This window comes from Lissotriton helveticus, chromosome 2_1 (assembly GCF_964261635.1).
Source record: "Lissotriton helveticus chromosome 2_1, aLisHel1.1, whole genome shotgun sequence".
Taxonomy (NCBI): domain Eukaryota; kingdom Metazoa; phylum Chordata; class Amphibia; order Caudata; family Salamandridae; genus Lissotriton; species Lissotriton helveticus.
This window is the reverse complement of record NC_136059.1, coordinates 258,417,150-258,431,855: the sequence shown is the minus strand read 5'-3', so window position 1 is coordinate 258,431,855 and position 14,706 is coordinate 258,417,150. Positions and strand designations below refer to the sequence as shown.

The following is a 14,706-nucleotide window of genomic DNA, read 5'->3' as shown; positions in this document are numbered from 1 at the left end:
AAAAGTGCCATCAATTGCTCAAAGGTGTCCTTTAAAAGCATTTCCAGACCTACCCCAGTTAAAGTGCCCAAATCATTACCTCCACAGTGCACAATTAATAGGTCAGGTTTTGGCAAATGCATAAAGGTTTTCACCAATGGTATCAATTGGTGACATTTTAATCCTCTGTGGCCAAACCACTTAATTTCCACATCTTGTAAATTGAGATTAGGTAAATTCCTGTTCTCAGCATACCTCTGAGCCCAATAGATGTAACTATGTCCAACAATCCAGACAGAAAACATGGTGAGAGAAGGTTCTCCTGCAGTCAGATGAAGTGTGGCAATGAAATGGCAGTTGAAAAAATAAGAGTTTAAAATGAAAAAAACTGTGGAGTTTCTGTGTTAATGAAGCAGTAACAGTGATTGGTGGATTTTGATTGCTGAAAACAGAAAGTTAGGGTGCATGGATGAGTTGTTTGAAAGATGTATTTTGAGTGGTCAAGAAAAAATCATTAAATGAAAGAATGCACTGGATATGAGGTGCACTGAGAGTTCAGAGTTCAATTGCAACATTGTTGTGTGAACTTGCAAACACCAGAGGTCTTCCAAGACGTGGTTGCCATGCAGAAAAGGCATGAAATGGCAGAGGGGGGAAGGGTTTTCATTTGAAAAAAAGTGAGGGAAGAGTTTTGATTGGGTGACATGAGAGATATGTGTGAAGAATTACAGCATTTCTGTGCTTTTGATAGCTGCAGACTCTGGAGTGCATACCTTTTGCTCTGCTGAAGACAAATTGGTGTGTTTCTGAGACTGTTTTGAAACTCAAAGTATTTGCTAAGGTGAGAAAAGATTTCTTTAATTTAGATAGAAAATAGTGTGCTTTAAGGAGAAAATTATGAAGAAAGTTGTGTTTTTCAAATGTTGCTTTGTCTCAAGTGTTTTACAAATAGATTTTGTTTCTTTGAGAAATTGTAATTGGAGAAAATGTGAAGTATTAGTACTGACAGGGTTTTTATGTGCATAGGAGCTGTGGAGTGTTTTCAAATTATGACTTGTAAATCGTTTTTGAGAAAAAGCAATGGTTTTAATATTGATGACAAGGACATAATGGTGTCTGCTTCTTTATAAGGTAATTGAGAGTCTCTGATGTTATTTTTCCCATTTCAATGTAAGAAGTTTGTCTGTGGAGCAAATTGCTTGTAAATATGCTCCCACCTGTGCATGGCAAATTTATATTTTGAATGTTTGCGTTACATAGGCATGTTAAAGGTGACTGAAACATGCTGCAAAGGCAATCAAAAAACGCTTTTATGTGTCTTAAGGACATTTTAAGTCATTTCCCCATGTGCAGTGTTTTCAAATTATGAGTTGAAAATCGTTTTTGAGGTAAAGGAATGTTTTCAAAATTTATGTGCGCCATATGCTCCCAAATTTCTTTTTCAGGGGTGCAGCAGGGTGTTCTTGAGACACCCCTGCACCCTCGGAAAAATTCGTAATTTGCGATGAGGTAATTGCTAATCGCAAATTGCACCTTCATTCCTATGGGCCTCCTGCTGCATGGAAATGAATGGGTAATTTGTAATTAGCAAATAGCTCATCGCAAACTAGGAATGGTAAAGAATCGCTATTTATTCCTTAAAGTTCGCTATTTAGGAAATGCAAAAAACTTTGATGATACATATGGCGGTTCATCTCTAACAAGATAAGAAGCATAGGGATAGATTTATGATGACTGGCGCATCACCAGGGATGTGTTAGTCATTCTGTGCCGCTGTTCCGTCACCTATGGTGTGCTGCATTTACAATGCGGCGCATCATGGGGCAAAAACAGCACAGATGCGTGACGTATCTGTGCCGTAAAGGTGGCGCATTGCTGGAGTTGTATCGCAAGTGTGATGAAGCTCCAGCAAGGCTCAGGGGTGCCCCTGTCGCAGGGTTTCTGTTCTCACACAGAACTGTGGACAGAGGATTGGAACCTCGGCGAATTAGGGTGCCCCAAAACTCACCTTAGTAATCAAAAACCCCTTAGCAAGCTAGGTACAGTGTCACATTGGATATAACAAACTCTCAATGTTTAGACAATCCAGAATATGAACTTATAGTACCTCAGGATACGTGGAACTCATGAACAGTCGGTCGTTATATATTTCTTAGAAACCAGAACATGGAGTTAAGAAGAACACATGTGTATTTGAAATGTTTATTTACTAATGCCGTCTTCTCAGGCGTAGTATCTTAGATAATAGAAGTACACATATTATCAGTAGCAAAATTACCAGCATAGTTACTAGTACATAAAAAGCGAATGGTGACAGTATGTTAACATGCTGTAAATGAATAAGAGTTAGCAACACTTATAAGCAGCCGCGGGCCGTGGAGGGAGTTACGGTGGGGCAGGGAGGTGGGGAGGGGGAGGGGCAGGGTGGAGAGGGCTCCTCCCCGCCTCCCTGCCTCACCGTAACTCCCTCCACGGCCCGCGGCTGCTTATATCTGACCCTCCCTAATACACATATTATATTATTTGCTAAGAAGGTCTCTTTGTGTTGGTTTAGGGCGTGCCCATACTTTAGTGTCTTAGATTTGAAGGAATCACATCAGCATACACCAGCTCTCTCTTCATGTGAACCGCATCAAGTGTTGTGTATGTGTGTTCGGCAAAGCAATATAAAACCCGCCTCATGCCCAGAATTGGCAGAAGCTGCACTTATGTTATGAGTATGAAGTCGTGGAGATCAGACCTCATAACAATTCTGTATCGTGTTGTTCTTGAAACTTCAGCAGTCGCTGTACAGATATAGTTTAACAAGCAAAGCAGATAGTAGAGCAATAACATATTATTCTCATGTAAACCACGATGAACTACTAGGTTGAAAGCTAAAGCAACACCTAAGTGTCGTGTGCAGAAGTTGCAAAAAAGGAAAAATGGCGTTTAAACCGGTAATGAGCCCATGCTAACTTAACACGGTGTAAAGATATCCAGGATCTAGATGACACCTCCCCATGATCCGGAAACGAACTGAATAAGATAATAGAAGTGGCATCTCATGAGAGCAGATTGCAACTTTATATGTGGACGGTCCGCAAGGTAAAACATTAAAAACTAGGAAAATGTAATGCTAAAGAAAAATAAAACAGCCAACTACTTTATCGAGGCTTAAGCCAATAGGCAAGCTAAATAATAAAAACTTGACAAATAAGTCAATGAATTGTCAATGAAATGCTAGTACTCAGCATATCAAACATGAAAAAGGTCTATGACATAACTGTGTATGCAAAATAAGCTGCAACAGCCTCCAATAGGAAGTCACCGTCTTCATCCGAAAAGAGTTCAGCCATCCAATTTAAAAGCGGAAAAGAACATACGTGCTCTCCCAGCACCGGATCCTCTATCACCATCAGAGGACAGCTCGGTGGGTTTTCAAGAAAGCTCTGTTCCAAGAAAGACTGTGTTGCCGCCAGTAAATTCCAGGGACCAATTAGTCCATGCATCAATGCCACAGCCATAATCCTTTCGCCAGGACAAACCAACTCGTGAGTAATGATAGGAGTCATCAGCTGATTAAAGTCGACGTCAGGAGAAACCGGTCCGCAGAGATACAAATCAATGGCCCAATCGAAATCACAGGTCAGGCAGTGAAATACAGGCTGGACACAGGTGAAGTAGGAGAATCGAAAAGATAATCCATATGCCGTGCTTAATATCGCCAACGGCATTGTGCCATAATATTCAAGCATGCGATTGCGGAACAGCGTCAGCAGCTGCAGGGCGGGAGCTTGCACAGGAGGGACATCCATATTTAAAAATGTAAAAAAGCACAAGAGCGTCCGCTGGTAATGCAAGTAAAAATGGGAATCCACCAAGCACAGTGGAAAAAATAGAATGAAAGAAAGCAGGGATGACTCCAAAGATTTTCTCAAATGAAGTCACGAGACCACTGGTAACAACTTTAAAAAAGTGCGCCAGGCCCTTTGTGGAGGACGCGTTAAAGATAGTCCGAACCATCTTGCTGAAATGGAAAGGCAAATCTGTATTTAAAAGGGTCTGCACCTCTGTACGGGTGTTCGCTATGTGAAGCACGAAAGTTTCACGGGCCGAACTCAAGGCCACCTCTCTCTGAGACAAAAGAGCTCTTATTCTTGCCATGCCGTTGAAATCTGTTCCCAAGGTTGGTATTTGTGGCCAGATTGAAAACTCCCTATGTTCATGTGTGGGAGGAAATAGAACATTTCTGCAGCAAATAATCCGTTCACTTACTGTTACGATAAAAGGAATACTTTTAATTAACCCAGAACAATCTTCATTATTGAGCATCAAATAACTACCATTTTCCAACAACTTGAACGTGGGGATGATAGCAGGAACTGGCGTGCCTTGCAACACGCAAGCCATATTTGGTCGGTGTTTGTTGCATGAACCGTGTAACTGTATGTGCCTACACATTAGTGAATGATCTGGCGTCTCAGTGCATTCCTCTCCATTCAGATAAACTTCTTGATCATCTTTGAAACATCTGTATGTGTATGGAAGCGACCAGACCTCATGAAGAAAACCACTACCTAAAGGTGCATAACGACCTATTGGTATATATTTCACACAATTTGAAAACTTATATAAAGCAAAAGGCAGCGTTATTAAACCGTGGATAAGGCACGTTGCCAAAGCAGCCAACCTTTTGGATTTATACTGGAAATGTTAAAGGAAGAATTATGGAGTAGGGCCTGTAAATCTTTAATGGACAACCGAGTAAAATTACTCCAACCATCATATTCCTCTAACTCCGGGATAGTAGGGGTGTTTAATTTTTTAGAAGTAGCCAATCCAAAGCATTTGGTCTGGGAAATTGTTTCATTCACAAACAACATATGATTTGGGATGAGATATGCACGGTGCAAAGCCTCAGTGCCTTTTACCTGCCAGGTTCGTGAACCCCAAACTGATGTAGATCCTGGATATCTTTACACTGTGTTAAGTTAGCATGGGCTCATTATTGGTTTAAACGCCATTTTTCCTTTTTTGCAACTTCTGCACACGACACTTAGTTGTTGCTTTAGCTTTCAGCCTACCTGCGTCAAGATCTATGCCTGCTTCAAGCAGGCGCAGGGTTTTGATGCAGCTTTGTCCTATCTGATTGTAAATGCGGCAGACTGTGGGTGGTAGAGCAGCGGTGCACGTTAACTGGTGCATCTCTGGGGATGTGCTAGTTAATATAAATCTGCCCCTTTCCATACATACTGAGCATGTCATGAATGATGTAATATGTGACATCATCAGCAGTGGATTACGGGTAATAGTATCTCTAGTTTACTCCCCTATAGCTGTCTTTCTTTTAACATAACTGTCTGTTTCCTTCCCTTATACTTACTGTTTTTTTGGTTCGCTTCCGGTTCGCGTACCGGCGAGCGAACTGGGAAGCGAACTAAGAGAAATAGAGGTTGGCACAGTTCCAAATATTGTACCAATTTTTTAATACCGGGGAGGTAGTTCTGAAAAGAACTTTTTTTTTATTGTTTTTGTTGTTTTATATTTTTTTTATTATTTTTCTGAACATTTTTTTACTTTTTTTGAATTTTTCTGAACAGTTTTATATTTTTTTTGTTTTTTTTTTGGAGGGGGCAACGAAAACGATTCATTGTAAAGGGCTCAACAGGAGCAAAAAAAAAAAAAAGAATTTATTGTTTGGGGCGTTTCGGACAAACATGAGCATGATTGTCAATAGCTCTGTTGATCAGAGTGATGCTACTTTCTCCGTAGCAAATGAATCCACTGCAATGTACGCAGACTTGTTTTACTTCACGAAATCTCGTTTGTATATTTGGCACCATCTCCCTGCCCTCTGGTCCCATTACTTCCGGTACAACAGATCTTCTGGCCATAATAGGGAGATTATCTAGGTCGTTACGAAACTGTGCAGCACTGTAGTTGTTAGGATGCCACCTAGTCATATGGCGATGCATTGTGTAGTTTCCGAAACTGTATTTTTTGTCGGTCCCTCTGGACAGTCTATCTTGACATATAAGGCAAGTTATGTATCTTGCATTTACTTTTTTCTGACCTTTGGGAATTTTAAAAAATTGCCAAATGAAGTTTTCTTTCCGGTGAGACGTCCTGGGCTCCTCAGGCAAAAAGTGCCTCTCTTCGTGCTCTTCGTCCTGTTCCTCTTCTTCCTCTTCTTGCTGAATTATAACTTCAGCAGGTGGTCCACTCTTCCTTGGATGTGGTGGAGGTGGTGGGGAAGCACCAGCTGAAGCTACTAAAGAAGCCATTGCTCACTGGTAACAAAGGGTCTTTCTCTCACAATGATGAAAGTCAGAGTGAGGAAAGAAGGAGGGATTTTCATCATTTGGGAAAAACAATAGTTCTCAACCAATGAAAAGTGTTCATTTTAGATTATATGACCTAGTCTTACATCATTAGGAAACCAAAAGTGAAATGAACCAATGAAAAGTGTTATTACCAAGTCACATGACCTGCTGTGTTTACGTTACGCGCTTTGCAGGGCCTCCCGGTTTGCTTCCAGAAACCTGCGCTTTGCGCCTCGCTTCGCGTACCAGTTCGCTAACGTAGCACGTCATATGACGTATCACGCGACAACGCGAAACGTCATGTGGACGGGAGGCGTCACGATGTTGTTTTCTAATGCGGCAGTTGCGGTAAAGAAATGTTTACCGGCTCGCGGTCTATTTCGCGGCATCAAGGTCAGCTAACGGGAAGTTTCCCGATTCGCGAAGCGGGAACGAAGAAAAAAAAATATAAAAAAAAAAAATTATTAATAAACATATAAAATATATTTTTGGATTTAAAGAAGAATACATTTTACAGCTACAGATATTAGCTGTTAAAAAACCAATGAAATTCACAGAAAAAACCATAGGTTATAGACCATATATAGTTAGGAATTAGCATTTAGAAAACCTTATTTTACTCACACAAAACCATTGAAATTCCATATATAGTTAGTTGCACTAACTATATATCGCGCACCCGCAATCCACTGCTGATGATGTCACATATTACATCATTCATGACATGGTCAGTGACATCACTGATGACATCACTGATGACATCTCAAATGACATCACTGATGATATCTCATTTGACATCAATGGTCACATCAATGATGATATCATTAATGTGACAATACAATGCATCTCCTCACACTTTAATATAACCTCTGTTACACCCAGTGTTAAATACAGAGTATAATTTTTGAAACCATTGACACACCAATACTAGTTACTACATACGCACTCACTGATTCCTACGTCTACACACACATTCACTCATTCACCCATACAATCATTCATACATACAATCACTCATCTTTACAACACTATCATATGCACTCATACACCTATACAGACACTCACACTCTGCCACTCATCCATGGAGTTACTCACACACCTAGTCAGTCCTGTAAAGAATCAATCACACTTCCATTTTCTAATCTACACAGTTAAACATAGAGTACCTTACATTTTCAACCATATACTAACACATACTTACTCTCTTATAGAATCACTGATACAAGTACACATTGATCTGCACAGAGTCACACACCTCCCAGCCAGCCATACACACACTCAGTCTCCCATACAAATACTTGTGCAACCAATCAATAACCCATATAGCTACTTATATAGCTACTGATCAACACATGCAGCAGCTTGCACAACAACAGACATACTTATGCACACTTTCAGACAGTTTAGTCACTAACCCGTGCATTTAGTAAGACGCATTTAATCACTCACTCATACAGTCAATCACGCACCTACTAAAACCTTCATTCAGACACTTATACATCCACTCATTCTTCAATATGTAAAACATATTTAAACTTTACAGAAACACATAATCACTGGATGTTGTCATCAGTGATGTCATTTGAGATGTCATCAGTGATGTCATCAGTGATGTCACTGACCATGTCATGAATGATGTAATATGTGACATCATCAGCAGTGGATTGCGGGTGCGCGATATATAGTTAGTGCAACTAACTATATATGGAATTTCAATGGTTTTGTGTGAGTAAAATAAGGTTTTCTAAATGCTAATTCCTAACTATATATGGTCTATAACCTATGGTTTTTTCAGTGAATATATATATATATATATATATATATATATATATATATATATATATATATAGTTGTAAATCAAAGCTAATGACTGAAATTAACATTTTCGTCTAAGCGGCACCTGGAAGAGAAAAAGAACTCTCCTTTATTTTCCATTTTGCTCAGGACTGTGTCTGGCAAATATTTATGGGAACATTTTAAATGTGGGTATCTTTCCGCTCTTTTGAAAAACTTGATTGTGTTAAGGGCATAGTATTTACATCACTGGGCATAATAGGCATATAACGTGACCCGGGCTTTTAAATCTCTGCACTGTTTACATTTGCTGTGTGGTGTCTGGCACAAGTTTGATTTTTGTGGTGAGGACCCGACACTGGTCGTTGGTATTTAACCGGCTGGTCTTCACGTCACAACAACTCTAAACAGTGCAGATACGATTAGCAGTGCACGTATGTGGTAGTAGGAGTTTTGGTATCTAAAATGTGCTGGGCTTGCATCAAATATCCTAGAAAAGTCAAACTGTCATCATTTGAAATTAATGTTGTATGTATAGATTTATTTTCCTTTTCTTTCATGTTTATGCAACACGTGATCTGCCTACACTATATAAGGCAAGCTCAATATGGCGCCCACCATGTGTGACACAGGCGGGTGCCTCGGCCGAAACGCGTACATGTTGGCTAAAACCTTGAAATAAATCTCAGTGGTTTATATGCTGGTATCCGGTGCTGTATCAGAGCATGTCAGTATTCATGGATGGGTCTTGATGGCACGTATATACATGTAGGACCTTGTGATACCGAGAGAACCAAAAACAAAGCTGTGGACAGCTAGCCTTGAAGCATCCCTGTAGTTTATATTTTTCTCCCAAACTAGACTGCCAACAACACCTCCCATGGACTGGCAGAGAGATCTCCACTCAACTCAACTGGCAGAGCCTCATTGTGGGACTGTGAGGGGCCCGATTCACAAAAGTAATCTGAGACAGATTTTAGGGATTCTAGAAAAGGCATTTAGGAGTACTAAAGTTAGGATTCTTAACTTTACTACTCCTAAACTGAGACAAAATCCTAACTATGACTTTCAGTATTCACAAAGGGTAATAATGATAATGATATCTTGTGCTATTTTGAATGTTTATTGTAAATGTTTTTATGGGTGTTGTTCAAAACCATTTATCAAAATTGATAAAGTTTAAAAGTTAAAAACAAAGGGCCCGATTCACAAAAGTAATCTGAGACAAAATCCTAACTTTACAACTTTTGGTATTCAAAAAAGGCCTTTAGGAGTAGCAAAGTTAGGAATACTAACTTTACTACTCCTAAAGGCCTTTTTTGAATACCAAAAGTCGTAAAGTAAGGATTTTGTCTCAGATTACGTTTGTGAATCGGGCCCTTTGTTTTTAACTTTTAAACTTTATCAATTTTGATAAATGGTTTTGAACAAAACCCATAAAAACATTTACAATAAATATTCAAAATAGTACAGTATATGACTATAAATCGAAACACTTTCTGCATGGGCCATACTCACAACCTACTCCTTTCCTATTTGCATAAATGAGACTGACTAATTTTTTATTCTATATCAAAAACTGCATTTTGAATTATATTGCAAGATTTGAGATGATTTATGCTCCAGGTTCCTATATTGAATTGGCTACAATATGCAACTGACGTAGGATTAGTGAAGTTACCTACTGATTCGTTAAAATAATTTAAAAATCGATTATTCATTTTTCCTCTTGGAGCAATATTTGTCTGACCCATTACACGCCACAGCGGTGAATGACAAAACAAAATCACCACTTTCTAGTCATCCCACAAAGAACTGAAACACTTCATTTACAAGCCGTGCCACTAGAATTACGCTGCAGGGGATGGCCAAACCTCTTTCCAGCTTGGCAAATGCTAACCCTGACTGTATGGTATAGTCAGAGCCACTGGACTTATGCGACAGGGCAGCACCAAAATATGCCTAGGGGTTGACTAAATTATGCAGCAAGAAAAGGTAAATTATAGGGCATAATGCAGCACATTTATTTATAGTATTACTTCATTGTCTTGTTATTTTTACCCATGGTAATAAGGTCTGGCCAAAGATTTCACCTCGCTAGTGCAAGTTTAACAAACAAATACAGAAATAAGCAACTGAAAGATGACCAGTTAAATGTTGCATAGCGCCTTCCATTGAGTGTAAGCATATGTTGCCTTTTTTGTAACTTTTGATCTGTTTGAGCTAGAAACAATTTTGTTGTTAAATTCTGCAGATTATACAGCAGATGATGGATTATGTGGCAAATGCAGCAAATCGTAGGTATGCAAAAAAAGCTGCAGCTGTAGAATCACATCATTCTAGTCGTCCTGGGCATAGTGTGATAACTGTCCCCTAAAACACGTCTGTGCCTCATAAAGGAAAATGATTTGAAGATCTCTATAAATGCAACTTCAATACAACAATTTAACAATAAACACTGCATAAAAACATACAATAGAACAATGCAGGCGCTGCATATTTATTCACATGAAAAAGTTTAAAAGGCGTTTATGTCTCTGGCTATACACAACTGGAACATTGGGTACTCCACGCAGGTGTTACGGTGGCAGCCATTGGGATTCTTACTTCATCAAACAATTTGCTAGAAGTGCGGGGGATCGAGAGGGTGTATCTCCTTTATTCCTTATTGCTCTCACCCTGCAACCCCGTCACATCACCTTTGGGAAGTAACTCTCAGGAAGACAATTCCAGACGTGAAGTGGCATAAACACTGGAGAGACATCCCCAAGTTTAACCACAATAGGTATGAGAGAGGCGCACTACAAAATACTTTTTGACTGGTACATCTACCCTACCAAGCTGAATTTTATTTCCCGGCTTCATCTGATCTGAGGGGTTGTGCGTTGCCGGGGGATTTCCATCACATATGGAGAGATTGCCTAAACAATCGCCCATACTGGTCTGAAAGACATCCTGGGGTATCCAATGCCGGCCTCCCCTGGATTCGCCCTACTGGGATAGTGTGACTCTCTTAAGTATCAAACATCTGGTGATCGAGCGCTATTGCGGCTGTGCCTAGGTGCCAGGGCTGGACTGGTCATAACGGACACCGGGCAATTCCCTGGTGCGCCGCATGGGTGGGGGCCAGTTTTGGGCCCCTGGGGGCTGTTTTTGTTACAGGGCCGTTTTTGCAGCATAGCTGCAAAATCGACCCTGTACCAAAATCGGCCGAAAACCGGCCCGGCAAAGACCTTGGCGGCACCTCCAACCCTCCCCCCCTTCCTCCCCCCCAGAGGGGAGGGGTGGGCCGGTCGAGCACTTTGCCAGGGCCGGTTGTGGTTCCCAGTCCGGCCCTGCCAGGTGCTGCTAAGCTTGTTCTGACGACCACGTAGAAGGCAGGGCCGGACTGGCCACAGTGGGCACCAGGCAATCCCCCGGTGGGCCGCACGGGATGGGGCCGGTTTTGGGCCCCTGGGGGCCAGTTTTCTTACAGGGCCGTTTTTGCAGCGTACCTGCAAAATCGGCCCTGTACAAAAACTCGGCCGAAAACCGGCCCCGGCAAAGAGCTCGGCATCACCTCCAACCCCCCCGAGTGGGGAGTGGGTGCCGACCGAGCACTTTGCCAGGGCCGGTTGTGGTTCCCAGTCCGGCCCTGGTAGAAGAGGACAGAGGCGCCATTGTTGTCTCAGTGACATGCCCGACTCTGGCAGGCCATCACTATGGAAAGGATGGGTGATATTCTCTTAGACAACTACAAAGACTTGTAATAAATTTGGGGCCCCTTAGTGGACTATCTTTCAAAAGGCCTCTCAGTATGTGCATGCCCTCCACGCAGGAGGGCTCTTCTCCTAATTCAATTCAAGTATTGCTGTACTTCACCAATCCTCCCAGGATGGTACGTTCACGTACACTTTAGCCCTTCTCATGTCTCCCTCACCTCATGCCATTTTGCATACCAATGACAACATCCCAATCAAGTACCTCTGTTTAAAGGTTTTTGTTTGGGAGTTTGGGGGAGGTTGCTGGCTAAAAGGGGTGTTGGGAGGTCTGATTGACAGCATTGTAATGTAAAACTTTTTGTTCCATTTGGATTTGCCTTCTCCTAGCCGAAACTGTTAGCCAACCTAGCTGTTTTGTTGTATGATATCAGTGTCTGATGTTGACCACCTGTCGCATTTTGATATGTGCAAAAACCAATAAAGCAAGTTCGACCAAAAAAAGGTGTTTGTGTTAAAAAAGCATAAAATCAATGGGCAGTGAGTCTGTGAAGTTCCTGCGAGACATGCTATAAAACTGAAGGCCATTGTAGAACAGCTCACCGTTATAGGTAGCATACTCTGGTACTGCCCTGCGGTTACCTTACAGTGGTTAAAAGTGCTTAACAAAAACCCTAAATTCACGGATAAAGTGATTATCCTAATTTCATTAAATTGCCTTTTCTGTGTAACTAAAAAGTTCTGTCTGCGAATACATTTTTATGGTGAAGGGGCATAAGGCTGATCATGGCCTTCCACCTTGGCCAGACGACTGCTCGCCTGCTATTTGATTGTTTTTGACTTATCAGTCCAGACATTATGTCATACCCTCCCTTTTCTGAATACTGCCTGATATTGAATTTTTCTCGACTATGATAATATTGTTTTTATTGGTTTATTTGCCTTTGCTCTCTGAACAATTGTCAAGCCTTCTCTCCTTTTTAGGTCGAGCTTGGCAAGCGCATGCGCTGCTCTGCGAGGAATGCTGTATTCGGGTAGGGACTTGAAGCTCCGCCCATTCCCCGCCCCTATTTTTCATTGATTTGTGTCATTGTCCACTGTAAACTGTGGCTGTTCATTGGTCAATAGGCTTAGCCCCTCATAACTACCGCCTTGTCTCATTTTGTAACCTCCCATTGCGACACCCCCTGCTACGTGTGTTGTTACTCAGTAGGTTTTAATTACAGCCTCAAAGCACTATTTTCTCAAATAGCCTTGAAGTAGCTGATGTTGCAGGCAAGACACGCTCTCTCCCAACGCTTTTAAAAAAAGATATAGCACAAACGCTTTTGCAATACAATAGGCCTCGCATTTGCCAGAGTTTGAGCTATTGGCATTGTAAATGACAATGCCTTTTATTTAACAATTACGGCGAGGGTCATTAGAATCAGAGCGCGAGTCCACGCGGAGGCACCGTACTAAAAAGGTACGCCGTGGATTGTTTAAAAAGTGAATGTTCGCCACCTTTGCACTAACATGAAGTAAAGTAAACAGGCTCCATTTTTTCCCTTTTACATAGGTGTTCACGTCTTGTGGCACACAGGGAACCTTTTTGAAAACACAGCATCTTTCTTTACCTACTGGTCGGAGGCACCGCATTGATAAGGTATGACCCGCATGGACAAAACAGTGTACAACTAGTTCACTGCTCAAACATGAGGGAACCAGGCACCAATGTATATACCCTTTTCTTTTACAATAGGTATTCACGACTTGGGCAAGTAGGAGGCAAGTAGGAAGCTTTTTGGAATAAGCAGATATTATCGACTGGGCCATTTTTTACATGAAGTAAGAGCCTACATTGGATAAATTAGGCACAGGCCTCTTGACAAGCATGACAAAAGGACGTTTTATTTGTTTTCTTTTTTAGGGTTTTTTGCCGCAAGTTAAATAACGTAGGAAGTCCACGGCTGTGGCTTTTCTTTAAGTTTGGTAAGTAGAAGCTGGTGGAGATCTCTGGTGTGAAGCGGTGGGCTTATTGAGTGAAGGCAAGGTTTTGACATTTGTGTTCTTTTTGTTCCCACAGTGTTTCTTGGTCCTGATGAGAACCCCAGTATTGACCGGTGTTTGAAACGCGTAGACCTCTTTATTTACACTACCAAACAATTGTATTTAGCATTTTCTGTTATTAGAGTCTGGTGCACACTGAAGATAACTCGTAGATCTTTAGTAATTTGAAAATTGTTTGTTGACCATTATATGTTATGGTGCTTTGCATTTAGCTTAAACAGAACTTACTATTGCTGTGTTTGGTGGTTGTAAGGGCTTCTATTTATTTAAGTTGAACAAGTCATATTGGCTCATAAAGGACTTTGTGGTGTGTGATGAATGTGGTGAGTGTTAGATTGTAGATAGAATGAATGTGACAGTGTGTTTGTACTAGAGTCGGGAGTGACTGAACATTTTAGTGTGTGAAGGTATTTATTTAATGGTTTTTGTATTCTATGTACAAATATGTGTTTCTCTATTGAAGACATTTTTGAAATATTGAAAATAAAGTCTACTAATGAGCTTAGGTTGCCTGGTTTGGTTATCCTTGCACCTTTCATTCAATTGTTTTAAATTTGTATTAGTACTGGCATCTTGGTTGTTTTTTGGTTCAGTTGACTCAGCCTTACTGATTAGAGTCAGGCCCGTTTTTGTTATATAATATATATTTTATTTAACAACACATAAATAAAAGGCATTGTCATTTACAATGCCATTAACTCAAACTCTCGTAAATGCGAGCCCTATTGCCTTGCAAATGCTTGTTTTGGGTACTACCAATGTTTTTTCGAATAAATATTTTTACTGAAATGTTATTTTCTGTGAAAAGTCATCTGATGAATGACAGAACACTGCCTTTGCTACAAACAGAGACTCCTTGGCAAAGGATGCTCTGTCTGTAC

At 40.8% G+C, this 14,706-nt stretch overlaps 1 long non-coding RNA gene across 1 annotated transcript in view; it reads left to right on the top strand.

Annotated features, from left to right (window-relative positions):
• The window catches only part of LOC144819307 (uncharacterized), a 60,724-nt gene extending 46,417 nt beyond the window's left edge, over positions 1-14,307 (top strand). Inside the window, exons 3-5 of the long non-coding RNA XR_013607282.1 lie at positions 13,335-13,421; positions 13,518-13,747; positions 13,842-14,307. This is a non-coding gene — a long non-coding RNA (uncharacterized LOC144819307). The remainder of the gene's footprint in view (positions 1-13,334; positions 13,422-13,517; positions 13,748-13,841) is intronic.
• Positions 14,308-14,706: the final 399 nt, after the last annotated feature.